General features: G+C 42.4%; 1 long non-coding RNA gene across 3 annotated transcripts in view; it reads left to right on the top strand.

Moving 5' to 3' along the window:
* The first annotated feature begins 409 nt into the window (after nucleotides 1-409).
* The window catches only part of LOC103005812 (uncharacterized), a 92,291-nt gene continuing 71,532 nt past the window's right edge, over nucleotides 410-21,168 (top strand). The window contains exons 1-4 of one of the 3 annotated variants that reach the window (XR_009009455.1): nucleotides 410-2,594; nucleotides 3,676-3,720; nucleotides 8,708-8,794; nucleotides 9,483-10,035. This is a non-coding gene — a long non-coding RNA (uncharacterized LOC103005812). Of the gene's footprint in view, nucleotides 3,721-8,707; nucleotides 8,795-9,482; nucleotides 10,036-21,168 lie in introns of all 3 variants that reach the window. The other 2 variants (XR_452451.2, XR_009009456.1) reach the window with 2 other exon arrangements.

Here is a 21,168-nt window from a genome sequence, read left to right on the forward strand (position 1 = left end):
CTTTGTTTAAATGTCACTTACGACTCTTCGTAGTTCCCTAATGACAGGAAGATGCTCTTCTATCCAGTTTTGCTATGGAAAAACTTCCTCTTTCAAGTGGGATTCATGTCAAGAGAACCAAATAAGAAGCAAATAGAAAAATAAAATTCATAAGGCACAAATGGGGAGAAAAATCACTGAATCCTTACAAAACAACTGGCATTGGTCAAGGTGGTGCTTCTCTATATGCTACCTGCATGATACATCGATATATGTGTCCTTCTGGCTCAGAACCATAAGCGCCTCTCCTCAGAGAGGCTGGGCGTGGATTGCTCTGTGGAGCACTTAGCGCATTCTGAGTGCTCTGTAAATGTTGGGGATATGAGATCATCTTCAGGGGATGTCGCCTCAGAGGAAGGTGCCACGGGGATACTAGTATCGTTATTCTTTTAGCACAAATTTATAATTGACTTTCTGTTAAACATTGCAACAAAAATTAATTCTGTATGATTACAGTCATTAAACAAATGCCTGGTAATGAATGCTTTCTTATTAGCATTCCTCAAATCACTGGGGTAATACCATATAAGGCTGTTGCTCCATTGTCAGATTAATTGGGATGCACAACCTGCCTTTTGCAGTAGAGCCTGCACACAGCTTTAGAGCAGCCGGACCATGATTTAAGGCTACTGCTGGACTAATTTATCTTCGAGTTTTTTTCCTATTGCTCTTGCCATTCCGTTAGGTACAATTTACAAGTTAATTACAGCATACAAGTAGCTTAAGGCAATTTCTACCTGCTAAAAAAAAGCAGTGTGTTTTTGAACACCAAAATGCAGGCGAGAGCTCTCCCACCATTCTTCTTTTGATGCCGAAACTAACCCAAATAATAAGGACTGTGAAGATTTTCACCTGTTTTTGCATTGGGACGGTCACCCCAAGAATCACCTGCCTTCTTAGCAAGCAGGACAGAAATAGTTAAGTCCCGAAGGCTGTGAGTTAAAAACTCTGCCTGAGAGACACTCAATGTGAGGTGTGCCTGCCAGGTGTGGGGTAGCACTGCCAGGTGTGGACGGAGAAAGGCTGCCCTCCTGCAACTCCGCTTCACAGTCAAGGTCGTCTGGTGCCACCTTAGCAACGGGCCCGGTTCTGTAGAGGACACTGAACGATCACACCCTGCAAGTCAGCTGACTGCCGTGTCATCGCTGCTGCTTTCTGCATCATCGCACTGCCCCAGCCCTGGTTCCTGCCGTTTCCTCATCGCAAAGCATACAACTAGGCAAAAAGCGACAGTTGGAAAGTGTTCTTTTCCTGCTGCTACCTAGCATTTCTTCCGTGAGGAGTACTTACCTTTGTTTAGCCAGGAGCAGAGAAGCAGTCTGAATGCACACAATGGCTTCACACTTGGCAGCGTGCATTTCCAGCAGAGCAGGTACTGCTTGGAGCCTGGTGGTCAGACTGCCCCTGGTGGAGCGCGGCTGGGTCCCCAGCACTTGTGGGAATAGCGTGCGGGCTTCTCACGCCGCGCCGCTCTACCTGCGGGAATAAAGGCTAGGACAAAGGAGATGCTGATGCCGTTTGTCTGGCTGGGGCCTGGGCGGGCAGACTCCACTGAACTGATGCTGTGTGACTCTCCCAGCTCCCAGTTCGGGCTGGTCACGGGGGCTGGAGCAGATCCCTGCTCCTCAGTTAGAACACGGTTTAAAGGAGAAACCAGACTCACTGACCTAAATCCATCCCAGTCCTCTCTGGATGCGGGGACAGCTGTCGACTAGCAGTGACACAGCCAGCCATCAAGTGGAGAATCGTTGCGACTGCAGTCTGGGTGCAGGTGGAGCCTGGGAGATTGACAGTTTAATTGCGGTCCTCCGATGGCTTCTTATTTTCCTAAATAATTGTGCTCGCTAAGTGTACAGTTGCCTGGATTAGACTGCCTTCCACACAGTCTTCGTCTGCGCTGGTTGGAAATCAGGGTGCCAGGCAAGACTGTTTAGTGCTGGCTCCTTCCTGCGTGATGTGATTCAACTAGGATGGGTCACACTGACAACAAAGAAGGAAGCAGAAAGCATCACTTTATCTTCTCTTGTGATGTTAGCGGAACATAACTGTTCTTCTTCGCAATGATGCCCTCCTCTGTGTGTGTGTGCGTGTGTTTGTGTGTTTGTGTGTGTGTTTTAATTCATCTAATCGAAGAGCCTAACAGATATCATCATGGATGTGTGCCTTTTTAAAAATGATTTGGAAAAAAAGGCAGCCTGTGGAGACAGCGATTTGAGACAGCTGCACATTTAGGTTATTGCCAATTTGAAATACTTTGGTTTGTGAAGCCGAGCCCTAAGAGACAAGCTGGGTAACTGAGAAAGAGATCGTAGATAAAGAAATAAAAATGACAAGCGTAATGGAGGCTCTGTGGAAGGACTGTCAGAGCATCAGTTCCTGGATGGCAATTTCGCCAGGCTGAAATTGAATAATTCATAGATTGAAATTACCCTGCTTTCACCTTTCCATTTAAACCGGCATGATCTGAATCTCTAATAAATTTTCCAGATAAAGTAAAATGCCAGTTTGAATCTGAAGAGCTTTTAAAACCAGATGCTACATCCCTGAATCTTTCGGTATCTTTCACAATTATCCTGTGAGGACTGCACTTCATCACGAAGCAGCATTACTAGTGAAAATTACTGTGATTACAATAGCAACAGTAGAATACCGTCAAATGATCTCTAATTTACCTAATTTGCTAAGACTGTGTGCTTTTAACGCCCATTGTATGTCACCCTGCCGGGCACCCGGAATCTCTCTTGCACCGAAACAAAAGTGAGGCAGTGTGTGTGATACCTTAACTCCCAAAGCAAAGAACATTCTCCTAGGTTACAACGTCTCTTACGTTGGGTTTGCATTTGTGTGTGTGTGTGTGTGTGTGTGTGTGTGTTTCCATTGCCTATACCCCAAATGTCCATTTGGGGAATTGGTGAACGTGTTGTGTATTTGGGGTTGATTCTTGGATACAGGAGAGCACAGACTTCTTAATTTATACACCCTTTTAATTTTAATGTATACAAGCATGTGTTTACCAGAAGGGAGGGAAGATTCTGTTCTAGGAGGAGTTTAAAAATGCAGCCAAGATGAAGTGTTCGTCTTTGTTTCTTTTTTGAAACCCCTCTCTGCTTTCAGGTTAGAGAGCCTTTCAGGGAATTATAATCCTGGTGTGATGTGTTTAAAAAAAAACAAAAACAAAAACGTTTCAGATTGAGAAGAAGCTCAAGAGACATCCAGTAATAACTCTGTGCAGCCCTTATTGAGAGCATGTGTGCCTGAGTGAGTACAGGAAGCTTTGGTCCTAGACTTTGGTTGTGTTTGTGTCTGCTCGCTCTCCAAGTAGAAGTCTCACCCAAATAAGTGCTGCAGGTTTTGTCTCAGGGGTCACTGTGCCACCTGAGAGAGTTCTTCAAGCCTCCGTGGAGAACAGACTGTGATCATTTGATAGGCACAGGCACTTGTGGAATTTCACCCTCAGTAGCAGACAGTATGTGGGCTTCTGCTAGTCAAGTGATTTAAGTTTGACTCTCTAGGTAGGGTTTCCGAGGGATGACAATCTCTGCGGAGGAAGGTAGGGTTGAAACATACCTGTCTAATGTTCCGAGTTGTTTGCTGAAGACCCTGAGCTCTGGTATATTTCTTAATCCATTATCCCAGCTTTACCTCTTCCTGCACCCCTGCAAACACCTTTGGCAGAAGGAGGTAAGTTGTATTTCTAATCATTTCTATAGTCGATGATGTTCCTTGTTGTCTGGTTTCAGTGGGTATATGTTTTTTATGTTATACTTTCTTTCCACTTATTGTTATTCTCACTAACCTTGGGATAATAAACAACTTTTTTTCCCTGTGTTTTTTCTAAATACAAATGAAACATGGTACTTTTAAAAAGTGATTTAAATATAGTTTTTTTTTCCCCTTTGTCTGAATACATACAAAGTTTTAAGGCTTTCCAAAGGAAAGGGGGAAACAGTTTTACATTGTAAATAATTTGTTTAAAAATAGCAGCAATTCACTAGAGATCAGTTCTGTTACCATATTGTTTTGTGAGATAGCTCACATTTCTAATACTGAACCTATTATTCTTATCTTTCGAGGAAGAAGCTTGGCTCTTAGTGACAAAGGGCTTTTCACAAACCCACACTGCCTAGGTGCCAAAGTGTTTTATTTTGTAGCGGGGTCGGGGGGAAGAAAGAAACATAGTCTTGATATTCTGCACAAGGTTTGAAATTCCTGGCATTTTAAAGCTCTCCAATAGGCAAAATTGGAGCAGGGTAATTAATCATTGATTGAGCAAACTGGTTTACAAGTCTGATATTTAAGTAGTAATAGGTATCCTAAAATTCTATAAGAATAATTGGAAATCAGATTTTTGTTACTTTTTTGGGAATGAGAAACTAATTGTATTCACTTGATAAAATAGCAAATTTGAAACTGATGGTTTTATGATTCAAGTATTTGTACTTCATATTCTTGGAAAATGAGAGGTTTGTTTTATTTTGTTAGGATGCAAGTGCCACTAGTGCTATCATGTGTTAGTGCTTGATGATATTGATGATATTGAAATTCCCTTGTTTTGCCACAAAAAAGAAAAGGTTCAACATTTAGAGCTGCTAACTTAAAAATCTTGAACTCCAGTATTTCTCTAAAATTAAATTTTCTTTTCAAACTATATTTAAGTCATTGAATGTAAATGATCATGGTATTATAAAATAAGTTCTTTAGATAATTTCTAATCCATTGTTGACAACTTTTTTCACTATGGATATGTCTTACTTATAATGCTGTAGATAAGCATAACAGTTGAAAAAGACTACCAGGATAACTTTACAATTGCAAGTAATTTGAAAAAATTAAAGAATCAACTGTAAAGTAGGGATTAATTTGGGTGAATCTCAGATACTGTCATGGCTTAACACTATTTTGTACCTTTTTTTTTTTTTGATGGGCGTGAGAAAGATAGGTATGGGCGTGAGAAAGATAGGTAAAAAGTTATCCCCTCCCTCCTAACTCCTAACCCCCAATCACTACAGAGCGTCAGCTACAGTTAGCAGGAATGATTTAAAATGTAAACACCAGAACCACACTTATAGAATCCACAAGAATGCCTCGTATTTTAAGATAGGATGTGCAAACTTTATCACTTAATAATTGCAGTCTTTTCTGCAATACAGATACTTTGGTGAACAGATGCATTTCACATATAGTCAAATAGAATATTCCTAGTTGATATGAGATGTCTCTAATTAACATATGCTACAAGGACAATGGCAGAGTATAGTTTTCCCTAAGTTTTAGGAGTGTAGTAATGAAACATGCTTTTACCAAGTACAAATATTTGTGCTATCCTAGGCTGCCAAAGAGAAAAAGGCAGGTGAGACAAAAGAAACAGGTGAAGATCAAAGAAAAGCACTCACATTATTCAGTGAGGCTTTTTTAAAAAAAAAATAGCATGATCAAAAAGATTGAAAATCTTGTGTCTGTGTACTGTGTCTGTGCACTGTCTTTTTAAAGAACCTCTTCTCTCTAGTAAGAGAATCTTTCCAACATTTTACTATGAAAAATTTCAAACATACAGAAAAGCTGAAAAGTTGTAAACAGCCAGATACCAACCCTCTAGACTCTGTAAATACCATTTTCCTGTACTGGCTTCATCACAAGTATATCCAACTATCTACCCTTCTGTTTATCCATCAATCCATCTTATTGTTTAGATGCATTTCAAAGTAAGTTGCAGGCATCAGTATACTTTACCCCTAAGGAGATGCCTGCTGAAATGTTTAACTAGAATTCAACATTTGTTTATAGTGTTTTCCTAAGTAAAATTTATATATGATGAAGATAGAATTTTGAAAACAACATACTGTTTTTTCTTACGTGGTATTAATTATTTCTTTAACGTGATGAGTGACTGCCTGCAAACCCTTATGATCCGATGTTTTAAAGGTACAAATCCCCCATTAATGGTGGAGCAAAAGAAGCCCTTCCCAATCTCAATCCCCATCGCCCAGGTGAGCCTTCATCCGCTGAGCCCGGGGACCACTAGTAACTCAGCATCCGTATTGGGATGGAGCAGGTTTCAGGGCATACATAATTAATTCCCAAGGTCTATCCCCATTCTTGGACCAGCTTTCCCTTCTTTTATCTGCAGGCCCTTGAAAAGTAACCCCTTTGCCTCTTGAACAATTACCAGCTGTTCTTTTACTTGGGTTCTTCTCTGCCTCTTCCCTTTCCTCCCCTACTTTTCCCAATTGGTTTTTCCCTTTTCCACTTCCTTCTGACTCCCAATTTTTTTTTCTCAGAACAAAAAACGAAATCTCTTCATTTTTCAAGTCATTCTTCTGCATGCAATTTCAGGGAAATGATTACGGAAGCAAAGGTAGGGAGTTAAAGAATCACAAGAACGCTTAAAGGGATTGGTCATTTATGTTATAAAAACATAAATGAGTTAAGGATTGCCCTCTCAAGACCTCTTCATGTATCCATCTCTTGAATGCAGTCTTGTGGGTGAGATTTATCCAATCCTCTCTTAACTGAACCCTAGACCAAGCTTCTTTTAATAGCTACTTTATTTATTTATTTATTTATTTTTGGCTGTGTTGGGTCTTCGGTTCGTGCGAGGGCTTTCTCTAGTTGCGGCAAGTGGGGGCCACTCTTCATCGCGGCGCGGGGACCGCTCTTCATCGCGGTGCGCGGGCCTTTCACTATCGCGGCCCCTCCCGTTGCGGGGCACAGGCTCCAGACGCGCAGGCTCAGTAGTTGTGGCTCACGGGCCCAGCTGCTCCGTGGCATGTGGGATCTTCCCAGACCAGGGCTCGAACCCGTGTCCCCTGCATTAGCAGGCAGATTCTCAACCACTGCGCCACCAGGGAAGCCCGCAAGCTTCTTTATAATCTGTACTGGTGTAGTTCCTAAGAATAAGGACATTCTCTCTGCTTCCCAAATCTGCTAAGTTTCATAGACTCAGCTTCTGGTCACCAGCTCTGGTCCATAACATTTCCATCAGTAGCAGCACAAGGCCTGCCTCTTAAATTATGCTTGGCCTTGACCCCCCAGGATGAGGAAATTCTCAAATCTTTGGTCCATGTACACATGGCACTTTCTAGGTGGCTTCTCCCTCGGGCCATCTTTCTTCATTCAGTTCAGCATGCCTAAAGCTTTCATTAGATATTAGGTAAAAAGATCATTAGATCGTTGTGGCTGGGTCTGTCTTTGGCTGGATTGCCACCAATTCGCCTATTTTTATAAAGTACTAGTTGGTTGTAACAGACCAGTTAAAAGTTTAGGTTTTGTTAATTAGACAAACCTGGATTGTAATCTGTATTGCCACTTAACTAGCAATATTACTCTAAGCCAAGTTACTCAACCATTTTGAGCTTCACTTCTTCAAAGAGTTGCTGTGAATATTAAATTACATTTATATATTATATAACATATACATATTATCTATATATAAATAATATATAAATTATAATTAATTTATATATTTTTAAAATTTATTTATTTATTTATTTATGGCTGTGTAGGGTCCTCGTTTCTGTGCGAGGGCTTTCTCTAGTTGTGGCAGGCGGGGGCCACTCTTCATTGCGGTGCACGGGCCTCTCACTATCGCGGCCTCTCTTGCTGCGGAGCACAGGCTCCAGACGCGCAGGCTCAGTAATTGTGGCTCACGGGCCCAGTTGCTCCGCGGCATGTGGGATCTTCCCAGACCAGGGCTCGAACCCGTGTCCCCTGCACTGACAGGCAGATTCTCAACCGCTGCGCCACCAGGGAAGCCCTAATTTATATATTTATAAATTTTTATTTATATTATAATTATATATTATTTATATATAAATGAAATGTATATATTATATAATATATATAATTATATGACATTTTATTAAGTGTATATAATGTATTCAGCACAATGCTTGGCACCCACTTGGTGCTCAGTATATATTAATGTCCTTATCATCATGATCACCATCACCACCATCATCACCGTATCTACCGAAGGTACCATCCTCCTAGAACTCAGCTGGCCCTCCATCAGTCTGGGTTCTCTAATGCAGCGCTCCCTAACCTTTTTGGCACCAGGGACTGGTTTCGTGGAAGACAATTTTTCCACGGACTGGGGTGGGGTGGGGGGATGGTTTCTGGATGATTCAAGCACATTGCATTTATTGTGCACTTTATTTCTATTATTATTACATTGTAATATATAATGAAATAATTATACGAAGCAATTGATTTATTTTGGTCCCTGTGCGGTCAGACCTCTCTGCTAATGATAATCTGTATTTGCAGCCGTTCCCCAGCGCTAGCATCACCGCCTCAGCTCCACCTCAGATCACCAAGCATTAGATTCTCATAAGGAGCGCGCAACCTGGATCCCTCACATGCGCAGTTCACAGTAGGGTTCGCGCTCCTATGAGAATCTAATGCCGCCTCTGATCTGACAGGAGGCGGAGCTCAGGCAGTAATGCGAGTGACGGGGAGTGGCTGTAAATACAGATGAAGCTTCTCGCTTGCCCGCCACTCACCTCCTGCTGTGCAGCCTGGTTCCTAACAGGCAACAGACTGGTACTGGTCCGTGGCCCGGGGGTTGGGGACCCCTGCTCTAATAGATCCTAGCAGACTGCCCTCTCTTACCATGTCCAAATTTGCTTATTTTAATGGACCTCACATTAAATTTCCCCCTTTTTTTAAGGTCTAAGAAGGCCCCTCCCCCCAGCTTTCAGTTTGGTGTGGAGCAAAAACAACCAATAGAACTCGCTGAATGATCAAGCTCTTCCAGGTGAGGGCTCCAGGTTTTCCTCAGCTGTTCCGCATGAGACCGCCCTCCTTCTTTCAGAATTCTACATTGCAAAGTCAAATTGTGGAATATGTGCAAGCATAGGTTTAATTTAATTTTAACAAAAGGGGGAGACACAGGGTCTTTCCGTCTAGGAGGGTCAAAGGTAGAATTGTGGAAGATTAATTTCCTACCACATCACTGCAAAACATAGCAGATGACTGAGGACGTACCAGAGAAACACAGCCTTTAGGCTCAGCAAGAGGGGCCTCTGCCCTGGGCACCATGCTTTTGAGAGCTGCACGTCAGAGGGCCCTGCTCTGCCCCTCTGCTGTCATGCCCTGTCACAGCACCCCCCACAGGGCAAAGTCAGTGGGTCAAGGGGACTCGTCCATCCAGAGCCTGCGCTTCCCCTCGCTCCTAGAGCATGCTTCCTGGAATCCTGAATTCCTGCATAAGCATCCCTGTGTAAACATCCGCGGCTGAGGATGAAGGATGCTGCCAGTGTCTGTACTCCTAGGCTTGAGAGGCGGGCAGAGGAGGCCGCTGGGGAGCAGCCTCAGGGTGTAACCGAGCAGGACCCTGTGGGGCCTTCCCGGGAGAGACCCCTCCCCCATATCCTCTGCTGAAGCTCCTCTCTCAAGTGCCCAGGTAACAGTATCTGATGCACGTTTCTTGAGTTGTTTTACAGATGAGAAAACCCCCACCACGTGGAAGACATTAACTGCTTGATGACCATGAGCACGTAGCCCTCACGCCTACTGGGGCCTAAGGATTGATCACGTTAACCCCTGTGACGCCTGTTACCTCACCATCAACCAATCAGAGAATTGTGCACGAGCTGATCACGTACCCTGGGACGCCCCTCCCTCACCTGGCCTTTAAAGATACTTTGCTGAAACCCACGGAGGAGTTGCGTGTTTTGAGCACTAGCTGTCTTGGACGCCTCGCTTGGTGCCCTGCAGTAAACGCTGCACATTCCTTCACCACAACCAGGCGTCAGTAACTTGGCTTCACTGCGCGTGGGTGAGAGGACCCAAGTCTGGTTGGGTAACAAGGTGGGCTGGAGCGTCCACACACGTGGGAGACGCCTTTCCTAACGCAAGAAAGCACTGGAAGTGGGCAGAGGTGCTGGTCAGGCCAGAGGCTGCTGCCTGTACCGCCGCCACATTCTGGCCTAGAAACCCGGAGCAGGGAATGAACCCCACGTTCCGTTCCGGTCTTGGGAAGGAGGATTTGTCAAGGTAAGAGAGTAGAATTTATTTTCTTTAACAACATGTTGGCTTTATTTGTACCTTTTAAGTATTTAGAGATGGTGTGGAGGCCTCTGTCTGTACTCTTGCCCAGACCCTGCCCATGGTGGTCAAGCCTGAACCTGAGCTCGCTTTTGGAGGCTCAGTCCCCCCCGAAACCTGATTGGTTGGCCGTTATTGTGTTCGTGGACAAGTCAGTCTTTACTGTTAGTACAAAGGGAAAAAGGCTGTTGGCTCACTCAAATCTAGGAAGCTCATTCTCTAATTGAGGTTTTTAATCCCCAAAGTTTTTGAAAGTTAGTAAATTCAGAAAGTATCAAAGTTCCATTTTGTATTTATGTATAGAACATTCTGTGGGTAAAAAAAAAAAAAAGTGAAAATGATTAATGATTCTCTCTACTGACATATTAAAGAGGTAAACGGGTTTTTTTAAAATAAATTTATTTATTTATTTTTGGCTGTGTTGGGTCTTCGTTTCTGTGCGAGGGCTCTCTCCAGTTGCGGTGAGCTGGGGCTACTTAAACGGGTTTTTTGTACTTGACCTAGCCAGAAAGCCAGCAGCTAACTGAATTAGATAGGGGGCTGGGCAGGATTGGTGCATTAGAGGCTATGGACCCAAAGTCGCCATTTTATTGAGCTACTTAAAGACATGATCTCTCTTTCACTGCACTGACTACGATATTCGGTACTGAAGATGTGAGTTGAAAACAGATAAGTTAAAAAATTAATACCTGGCAGTAGGAGAGTCCCTGTTTCATAAAATAAATCCTAGAGTATGTATGATTTTTTAAAAATTGGACTTCCAAAAGAAAATTCAGGGGTCAAAAAGAGATTTGGGAAGCATGGAGAGGGAATATGCCCAGGGCTGTGGGTGTTTTACACACAGTAAATGATAGACGTGTTAAATGTCATTTAGTCCAGCATAAAACACAGGGGCTAACATAGCCGAGTCTGGAGCCAGTCAGCCGGGATTTGAATCCTGATTTTGTTGCTTTACCATCTGTGTGAACTTTGAGTTTTTAACCCCTCTGGTTTTCAGTTTCCTCATACGTAAAGTTAGGGATAATAGTGCCCTCCTTGGGCTTCCCTGGTGGCACGGTGGTTAAGAATCCACCTGCCAATGCAGGGGACACGGGTTCGAGCCGTGGTCCAGGAAGATCCCACATGCCGCAGAGCAACTAAGCCCATGAGCCACAACTACTGAGCCCGTGCACCTAGAGCCTGTGCTCTGCAACAAGAGAAGCCACCGCAATGAGAAGCCCGTGCACTGCAATAAAGAGTAGCCCCCGCTGACCACAACTAGAGAAAGCCCGCACACAGCAACAAAGACCTAACGCAGCCAAAAATAAATAAAATAAAATAAATAATATTTTAAAAAGTGCCCTCCTTGGAAGGTAGGAACTAGGATTAACTTAGTTAATATTCGCAGAACTCTTAGGAGAGTGCTGGCACAGAGGAGATGCTGTAGAAGCATTTGTTAAATAACAGAGTAAAAATGGAAGATGAAGAAATTCAAGTCAAGAGGAGTTATTAACTTGTTCCCCATCACACAGTGAATTAATAAAAGATCCACCGTCCAACACAGATATTCAAATATCAGGCCTGATTCTGAGAGTGGCACATTGCCCAAGAGCTGATTTTGGCCAAAATAAAAATATCTATTTGTGTCACTTATTAGATATCTAAAGGAGAAGGAAAAGGAACTTTAAAAAATACTGTAGTACATTATCCTGATATATTTTGAAAGTTTTTGTGCTACCCTTTCTGTATTTAAACGTTGTTTTTTAAATTGTTATTCCCTTTTCAAGTTAACTCTTATTCCTAGCCAGTAATCTATCAAGAGAGCTTACTACCTCACTCCAGTGCGTTAAGTACTCCAGAAAAAGGGCCGTTGCCACACACACATACACATCCCATCATTGTATGGTGCAGTGAGTCTCGTTACAAAAATAATGCAAATATATGAAAGAAATTGGGAAAATGCACAGAAGCGTAAGAAGCAAAATAAACCTCAACAATAATCCCACTCCTCTTAAGACAAGCATTGATTGTCTATATGATACAATTGTGTGTGTGTAAATAAATTATAAAGATTGGACTTAAATTGCATATCCTGCTTTGTAACCTTTTAAAAAATGAGTATATCAAGAACAGACCCCTTTAATTGCTGTATATTATTCCAATATACAATCCTTTTAGTGGGACATTTAAATTTTTCCAGATTTCTACTATTATAGATGTAATTGGAAACATTAAAAGTTTAACGTGGCAGAATACATTCAGAAGCAACCAAGGTCTTTCTTTCCTCCTCTTCCCAAGGACCTGCATAGGCCTTTGAGTCATGGTTATCTATACTTTCCTTGGTCCCTAGGGGCAAGTCAGTAGGCCCTTGTGTTTTCAAAAGTGTGTGTTCAGGGAGATGAGTCAACTGAGAGTCCTACATAGGAAAGCGTTGGAGGCTTTGAACTTCTAGAGTCAAGAGGGAAAAGGGCCAGACCGGAAGCAAAAGGTGGACTATTCCAAGATTCAGAATGAGGGGTGGATTCCTCAGGAGGAGGCAACCATCAGGAGGCTGTGGTGGCATCAAGCTGGTGGTGGCATCCTGGAGGTGCAGAACTTTGAATGGGGGACTGTGGGATTGCCTGGGGAATACTCTACATTCCTGTGGCTGAGGTGGATCCAGAGGGTTGTGGTGTCATTAGCAGAGGCTCTGGCCGTGACAAAATGCATGCAAGCCTAGAGAGTAAAACTTCTTGGAACTGCCTTCCCTAGATTCTTCAACTGCTTAAGCCCAAGGATTCTCCACAACCCCAAGGGCTGCAAGAGGAAAACTAGAACTCGGAAAATAACTAAGCATCCCACCAACTCTAGCTGGTGGTGATATACTAGCCTTAATATTGTTTGGAAAGATGATATGGTACCCAAGTCTCGGGTACACTTCTTGTATGTATAACTTAGTATGCCTGATGATCTGCTTAGTATAAATTCCTAGAAATGCAATGACTAAAAAAAAGGGTCCAGTTGAAGGCTTTTTGTATATCCCGTGTCTTATAAGTTTCTGTATTTTTCAAGTCCACTGATTCTTCTATTTATCTCTCACAAAGGGTTGTTAGGGAAAGGGGGAAAAGCAAAATTAGCCAAGCTAATTGATCATTAAGTATAAATTTCCATTTATAATCTTCCCCATCTCAGAAGACTTCAATTACTGGATTACTTTATTGATAAGCCCAAGTGATAGTTAATCATTAAGTATTTAAGCAAACAACATAAATTCCCACATGAGCAAGTGACATGCACTTTATCAGTTATGCAGACTGTCAAGAAATTAAAAACCCAACTCCTTGGCACCCTTGCCAGTTGTATGACCTTGAGCAAGTTACTTAACTTCTCCGAGCTTCAATTTCCTCTTCTCTAAGCAATGGGTAATAATAGGACTGACTTCTTGGGGTGATTGGGAGAATTAAAAGTGGTGATACATGAGATACACTAGAGGAGTACCTGGCACCTGGTGAGTACTCTATAAATGTCATCATCAGAGCACGCAGCATGCCCTCCAAGGCGGACCTCCTTCCTGAATCCCCAGTGTCACCGCTCCTGCTCCCCTCACCTCCGGCACCAGCTCTACTGAAATACTTGCTATGCTCTAACCTTGCCCTGCTCTCATTTGTCTTGCCTACAATTGTACATGCTGCTTTTCCGCCTGGAATGACCTTGACTCCCTTCTTTTCCTAGCGAATTCTCTTATCATCCTTCGAGATTTAGCTCCTGTGTTATCCCTCTCCCTGCAAAGCCCTTCAGCCTGAGCTGGGCACCCCTCTGCTGTCCACTTATGAGATGTGGCAGAGTGTATTTTAATTGCTTGTTTACGCTGCTGTACCCCACCCCCAGGTAAGCTCCCCAAGGTCAGGGAACATGCTAGATTTTCTGTTGTATCTCCAGGGCCCAGCCCAGTGTGGCCCATCATAAATCCTCAATAATCATGTGCTGAATGACTGCATTTGTCACAAGATCACCAGGGGAAGAACGGGACCATTTATATTCGTAGTGTTTTCGAGCATTTCCACAAACATCTCATTTGATTTCTATGGACCAAACAAGCAGGGATAATTCCCACTCTTATAGATGTGGAAACGGAGACTCAGGGAAGTTAAAGCTCTTACCCAAGGAGACCTAGCCTGCAAGAACCGAAGCCCAGTGCCTCTTCTCCTGGCCAGGTTCTGTTTTGTTTTGTTTTGTTTTGTTTTTGCATTACACAGCTCCATCTTTCTAGAGCAGTCTCTATAAGACACTGTCTGTGCTTTTGACTAAGGGCTGATCTCTCCAAGTCGGAGTTAAAAGAAGGTTAGAAACAGCAACGTAAATCCCGGAGACAGGTGAGCTGGTTGGAAAACTGGAGTAGCTGATGAAGGAACGGAAGACAGAAGAGGCAGGGTTTTTTGGGTTTTTTTTCTCTTTATTGGAGTATAATTGCTTTACAATGTTGTGTTAGTTTATGCTGTATAACAAAGTGAATCAGCCATATGTGTACATATACCCCATATCCCCTCCCTCTTGAGCCTCCCTCCCACCCTCCCTATCCCACCCCTCTAGGGGGTCCCAAAGCACCGAGCTGATCTCCCTGTGCTATGCAGCAGCTCCCCACTAGCTATCTCTTTTACATTTGGTACTGTATGTATGTCAATGCTACTCTCTCACTTCGTCCCAGCTTCCCCTTCCCGCTCCGTGTCTTCAAGTCCGTTCTCTACATCTGTGTCTTTATTCCTGCCCCGCCACTAGGTTCATCAGTACTGTTTTTTTGTTTTTTTTTTAGATTCCATATATGTACGTTAGCACACGGTATTTGTTTTTCTCTTTCTGACTTCACTCTGTATGACAGACTCTAGGTCCATCCACCTTGTTACAAATAACTCAATTTCGTTCCTTTGCATGGCTGAGTAATATTCCATTGTATATATGGGCCACATCTTCTTCATCCACTCATCTGTCGACAGGAGGACCCGGGTTCTGTGGAGGTGCTTTGGGAAGGTGGGAGAATGGACCCCCCAGGGTGATGTACCCACCTCTGAGTTTGAAAAGTGGATCAGAATACTTACCATCCACTTTTCCAGAGGGCTTGAGGCCAACACAAATCATTTTGATTCTCTTTCCTTCTTGAGGCCTCAGGACATTTTAAATTTATTTATTTATTTATTTATTTTTGGCTGTGTTGGGTCTTCGTTTCTGTGCGAGGGCTTTCTCCAGTTGTGGCGAGCGGGGGCCACTCTTCATCGCGGTGCTCAGGACATTTTACAACCTGCCTCTGTGATTCTCACCCATGGGCACGTGGAGCTGATTCGGGGTCCATCAACCGGATGGAAATCAGCTGCCTGCTTTCCTCTGCTATACTCTGAACTTGCCATTCAGAAGCTGTAATTGATACCCCACTAGTTACCTTTCTTGGTTTTTAGAAGATTGGTGAGGCAGGAAGGAGCCACTCTTGACCACGGTTGCATTTATGTTCAAGAAGAACGAATGCTCTTCAGAATTTCATGCCCCAGATACCAGTAACAAAGGAGCTGTGATGGACAACGTTTAATTTCATTATCCCTCCTTGGAGGCTGATAATTAAATGATGCTTTATTAGAAGCGTTGTAGAGTTAAGCTGATGTGCTCTTCTGTGCTACCTTTAATTTTCAGTCCCTTCTGCTTTGTGAGTTAGGATAATGGCCATTCTTTATATATTACTTTCCAATTTTCAAACCACTCTCAGCTGTGTTATCTCATTTGTTTCTTATGACCCTGAACTTGGAGCATAGAGAATTGAAACAACTTAAAGTCATCCAGATGGTGAGCAAGCAGATCCAAAACTCAGCTCCTGACTGCAGACTCAGGTTCTCTGCTCACCTCTCTGAGGATATTCTGACCAGGATTCACCTGATGCCCAGTCTAAGGCTAGCCTGCCAGGACAATTCCCGGAAGCATGAATTAGCATTCCATACAACTTCAAGGCTTCTGAAATCAAATTTTGAAGATGAGTGGTTTGGGGAGGAAAGGACTGAGTGAAAACTTTCAGACCCAATTCAAAGGCAGAGTCCCCCTTTCCATTCTCATACCATGAACGTTAACTCTTTTGGCAGAATAATTGTAAACGTTCAGGAATTGTAGTCGCAAAAAAGATTTCATGCATTTCTAATGACGGGTCTTTTATGATAAGGCCAGTTGATAGCAGGAAGGCAGCAAGATACTGGGTGGAAAGCATGGAATAGGGAGTGAAACGGACTTGCCTTTCAAGCCAGCTTTGCCATGGACTGGCTGTGTGACCTTGAGAAGTTATTTACTCTCTCTGGGCCCTTAGTTTCTTAATTTTTACAATGTAAATAATAACTACCTTGTAATGTTGTGAGGGTTCACGGAGTAGCATGTCCCTCCAACACTTAGAACACCAGTTCATTAGTAGATGCTTGATAAAAAATCTGTTGAATTGGATGAAATGAATTTGAGATACATATGGTGCACCTACGTGGAGTCTGGAGCCTGGTGAAAACAACAAGGGCTTTCAGCTATCAAAGCTCTACAGAAGCACCAGAGGCGAATAAGTTACCTTAAATTAATCTAGCAATGGCATAAAAATAAATGTGTATGAAAGAGATGATTTGTTTGGTTATTGTGAAATCAATACCAACTCTCGTTCTGGTCGTTTAAGAGACTGGAGGGGAAGAAAGTGCTTTTTTTTTTTTATTTTTTATTTTTTTTTAACATCTTTATTGGAGTATAATTGCTTTACAATGTTGTGTTAGTTTCTGCTGTATAACAAAGTGAATCAGCTATATGTATACAACTGACAAAGGATTAATCTCCAAAATGTACAAGCAGCTCATGCAGCTCAATATCAGAAAGTGTCTTTTAGATCATCTTGAAACATGGTTAAGAAAAGGGACTTTGCCCCAGTCTTCCTCATGCTTTCCGGCTGACAAGTATAGACTTGCTGGAATCTTCAGTGGGTTTGTGAACTTCAGGCCACTGGTACACCAAAATTGCACCATATTTGCAAATCTTGTGTAAGTTCACAATGGGGCATTGTCTTCTCTGCTCCAGGGTATGAGGATTGTCTGGAAAAAAAGGTTAGTTGTTGCCATGACGGAACTTGGTATAGCCAAGACTACAGTGTAGTATTGAAGCAGAAATAAACCATGGGCTCTTGACATGTTTGCCAAGTGATTTACAAATGTGTTTACTTAAAAAGTAAGCATAACACATAATTTTATATGATATTATGTCGAGGGAAGTTTTATGACTCTAAAGTGCCCACATCATATTCAAGTAATGGCTTCACATCTCCCTAATACGATCTCAGATCAATTTTTAGTTTTATCCAAATATCTTGATTTCCTGATCTTTTACTTATGCCTCATTTATCCAGTTCTCTCTTTTTTTTTTTTCCTTGACATACCTGAAACTAGTTTTGAATAAGAGGAACTGTATTAACCTTAGAACCTCTAAAAGCGAAGTGTTGTTGGAAGTTTTCCAGTGAAGTAGATGGAGGGGGAGAAGGGTGTCCTTGTATTTTTTTTGGTATTTCACAGCGCTTTGAAAGGTAGGGAATGTACAGCTTTGAAATAGTGAATCAAATCATCATAGACCTAATGAGATCACCTGATCCAATCTCCAGGCTTCAGGCAACAGAATGTCTAAATCTTCTAAGATACGTGGTAATGAATATCTCTCAACTTCAAGATCTTGAAGGATAGAGACATTGCTGTCTGCCTTAATAACTTGACTAAGGGCTAAAAACTTTTTTCTGCATCCAACTGAAACTTCTTTTGTCATCTAAATGATAAAAATAACTGATCAGACTTCTTGTGGAAGACACATAGATTGATAGACCCAACACCCATTCCTATCACTTTTTCCCTTTCTGTCTCCACTATAGAATCTTGGAAAGTTAACCAGTCACTTTCCCAACTTCCTTTGTAGATAGAAATAATGCTGCAAAATTTCAGGTTAATATTCAGCAAATGAATATATGCTGCGGGTGGTGATGAAGCAAGGCTCTGGATAAACTTTTGTTGTCCTGATAAAACATGACAAATATGTCTTGTGATACCCTTTTCCTTTCTTCCTGTCTTAAATGCAGATGTGATGCCTGGTGCTACAGTAGCCATCTTGAAACCATGAGGGAAAGGCCAAGAGAATCACACAGACATTGGTCCTACCTTTTTGAGCAATTGAACCACTTCCAGCTACCACTAACCTCCAAACTTCTGATAAGAAAAATCCACCCCTATTTCCTTTAAGCCACTATTGCTGGGTTTTCTACTATTTGCAATTGACCTCAATGCTATCTGAAATTCATTATCTAAAAGATTTCATGTGGCCAAAGAGTCAAATCCATTCAGCTTCTCAAGGCAGACTCTGTTCTCCCACTGCACTTTTATAAGTTCCTCCCTTCCCCAATCAATGCACGCTCATGAAGGCACTGGTTCCTTGGTTACTTTTCTGTGTTTACTCTTTTTTAAAAAAGTTTTATTGGAGTGTAGTTGCTTTACAATGTTGTGTTAGTTTCTGCTGTACAGCAAAGTGAATCAGCTATATGTATACGTATATCACCTCCTTTTTGGGTTTCCTTCCCATTTAGGTCACCACAGAGCACTGAGTAGAGTTTCCTCTGCTATACAGTAGGTTCTCATTAGTTATCTATCTTATACATAGTAGTGTATATATGTCAATCCCAATCTCCCAATTCATTCCACCACCCCCCCTTTTCCCCCCTTGGTGTCCATATGTTTGTTCTCTATGTCTGTGTCTCTATTTCTGCTTTGCAGATAGGTTCATCTGTACCATTTTTCTAGATTCCACGTGTATGTGTTAATATATGACATTTTTCTCTTTCTGACTTATTTCATTCTGTATGACCATCTCTAGGTCCATCCATGTCTTTGCAAATGGCACAATTTCGTTCCTTCTTATAGCTGAGGAATATTCCATTGTATACATGTTCCACATCTTCTTTATCCATTCCTCTGTTGATGGACATTTAGGTTGCTTCCATGTCCTGGCTATTATAAATAGTGCTGCAGTGAACATTGGGGTGCATGTATCTTTTGGAATTATGGTTTTCTCTGGGTATATGCCCAGGGGTGGGATTGCTGGATCATATGGTAGTTCTATTTTTAGTTTTTTAAGGACCCTCCTTACTGTTCTCCATAGTGGCTGTATCCATTTACATTCCCACCAACAGTGCAAGAGGGTTCCCTTTTCTCCATACCCTCTCCAGCATTTATTTTTTGCAGATTTTTTGATGATGGCCATTCTGCCTGGTGGGAGGTGATACCTCATAGCGGTTTGGATTTGCATTTCTTTTTTTTTTTTTTTTTTTTTTAAAGGATTTTCTTATTTATTTATTTATTTTTGGCTGTGTTGGGTCTTCGGTTCGTGCGAGGGCTTTCTCCAGTTGCGGCAAGCGGGGGCCACTCTTCATCGCGGTGCGGGGACCGCTCTTCATCGCGGTGCGCGGGCCTTTCTCTATCGCGGCCCCTCCCGTCGCGGGGCACAGGCTCCAGACGCGCAGGCTCAGCAATTGTGGCTCACGGGCCCAGCTGCTCCGTGGCATGTGGGATCTTCCCAGACCAGGGCTCGAACCCGTGTCCCCTGCATTAGCAGGCAGATTCTCAACCACTGCGCCACCAGGGAAGCCCTGGATTTGCATTTCTCTAATAATTAGTGATGTTGAGCATCTTTTCATGTGCCTCTTGGCAATCTGTATGTCTTCTTTGGATAAATGTCTATTTAGGTCTTCTGCCCTTTTCTTTCTTTTTTTTGGCTGCATTGGGTCTTAGTTGCAGTACGCAGGATCCTTGTTGGGACATGCGGGATCTTTCGTTGTGGCGCGCAGGTTTCTCTCTAGTTGTGGCTTGTGGGTTTTCTCTCTCTAGTTGTGGCACGTGGACTTCAGGGCGTGTGGGCTCCAGAGCATGTAGGCTCTGTAGTTTGCAGCACTTGGGCTCTCTAGTTGAGGTGCAGAAGCTCAGGAGTTGTGGCTCATGGGCATAGTTGCCCCACAGCATGTGGGATCTTAGTTCCCCGACCAGGAATCGAACCCGCATCTCCTGCATTGGAATGCGGATTCTTTACCACTGGACCACCAGGGAAGTCTCTTCTCCCCATTTTTTGATTGGGTTGGTTGTTTTTTTGATATTGAGCTGCATGCATTGCTTGTATATTTTGGAGATTAATCCCTTGTTAGTTGCTTCGTTCGCAAATATTTTCTCCCATTCTGAGGGTTGTCTTTTGGTCTTGCTTATGGTTTCCTTTGCTGTGCAAAAGCTTTTAAGTTTAATTAGTTCCCATTTGTTTATTTTTATTTTTATTTTCATTACGAGGTGGGTCAAAAAAGATCTTGCTGCAATTTATGTCAAAGAGTGTTCTGCCTATGTTTTCCTCCAAGAGTTTTACAGTGTCTGGCCTTACATTTAGGTCTTTAATCCATTTTGAGTTTATTTTTTGTGTATGGTGTTAGGGAGTGTTCTAATTTCATTCTTTTACATGTAGCTCTCCAGTTTTCCCAGCACCATTTATTGAAGAGACTTTCTTTTCTCCATTGTATATTCTTGCCTCTTTTGTCATAGATTTATTGACCAAAGGTGCATGGGTTTATCTTTGGGCTTTCTATCCTGTTCCATTGACCTATATTTCTGTTTTTGTGCCAGTACCATACTGTCTTGATTATCTCTATTTACTCTTGGTTTACTTCCCACTCTGCCCTCATCCCTAAAACACTTATGTGTGATCACTGTGTTACCTAGACTTTCCTGCTAAGTCTCAATTGTTCATCTGCTTCTCCAAGTCCCTCTACTGGAAATGCAAAGGAGAGGCAGGATAAATACTTTGAATGACATGAAGAAATGACATTAATAGCCATGGATTACTTCAAAAATGTTATATAGCATCAGTTCTTCCATCATTCCGGGTAACCATGGAGCTTCTATAAATAAAAAGGAGGTTCTTTAAAGCAGTGGTTTTGACACCAGAAGCATTTTTATAATCATAGTTTCATTAATGCAAAAGTTTTCCTTTATAAGACTTAATTTCTCATTAGTCAGAATAAGAAAAATTATCCCTAGAAATTAGTTACTAAATGAAATCAGG

The sequence above is a fragment of the Balaenoptera acutorostrata genome, chromosome 10, assembly GCF_949987535.1.
Source record: "Balaenoptera acutorostrata chromosome 10, mBalAcu1.1, whole genome shotgun sequence".
Classification (NCBI taxonomy): Eukaryota; Metazoa; Chordata; class Mammalia; order Artiodactyla; family Balaenopteridae; genus Balaenoptera; species Balaenoptera acutorostrata.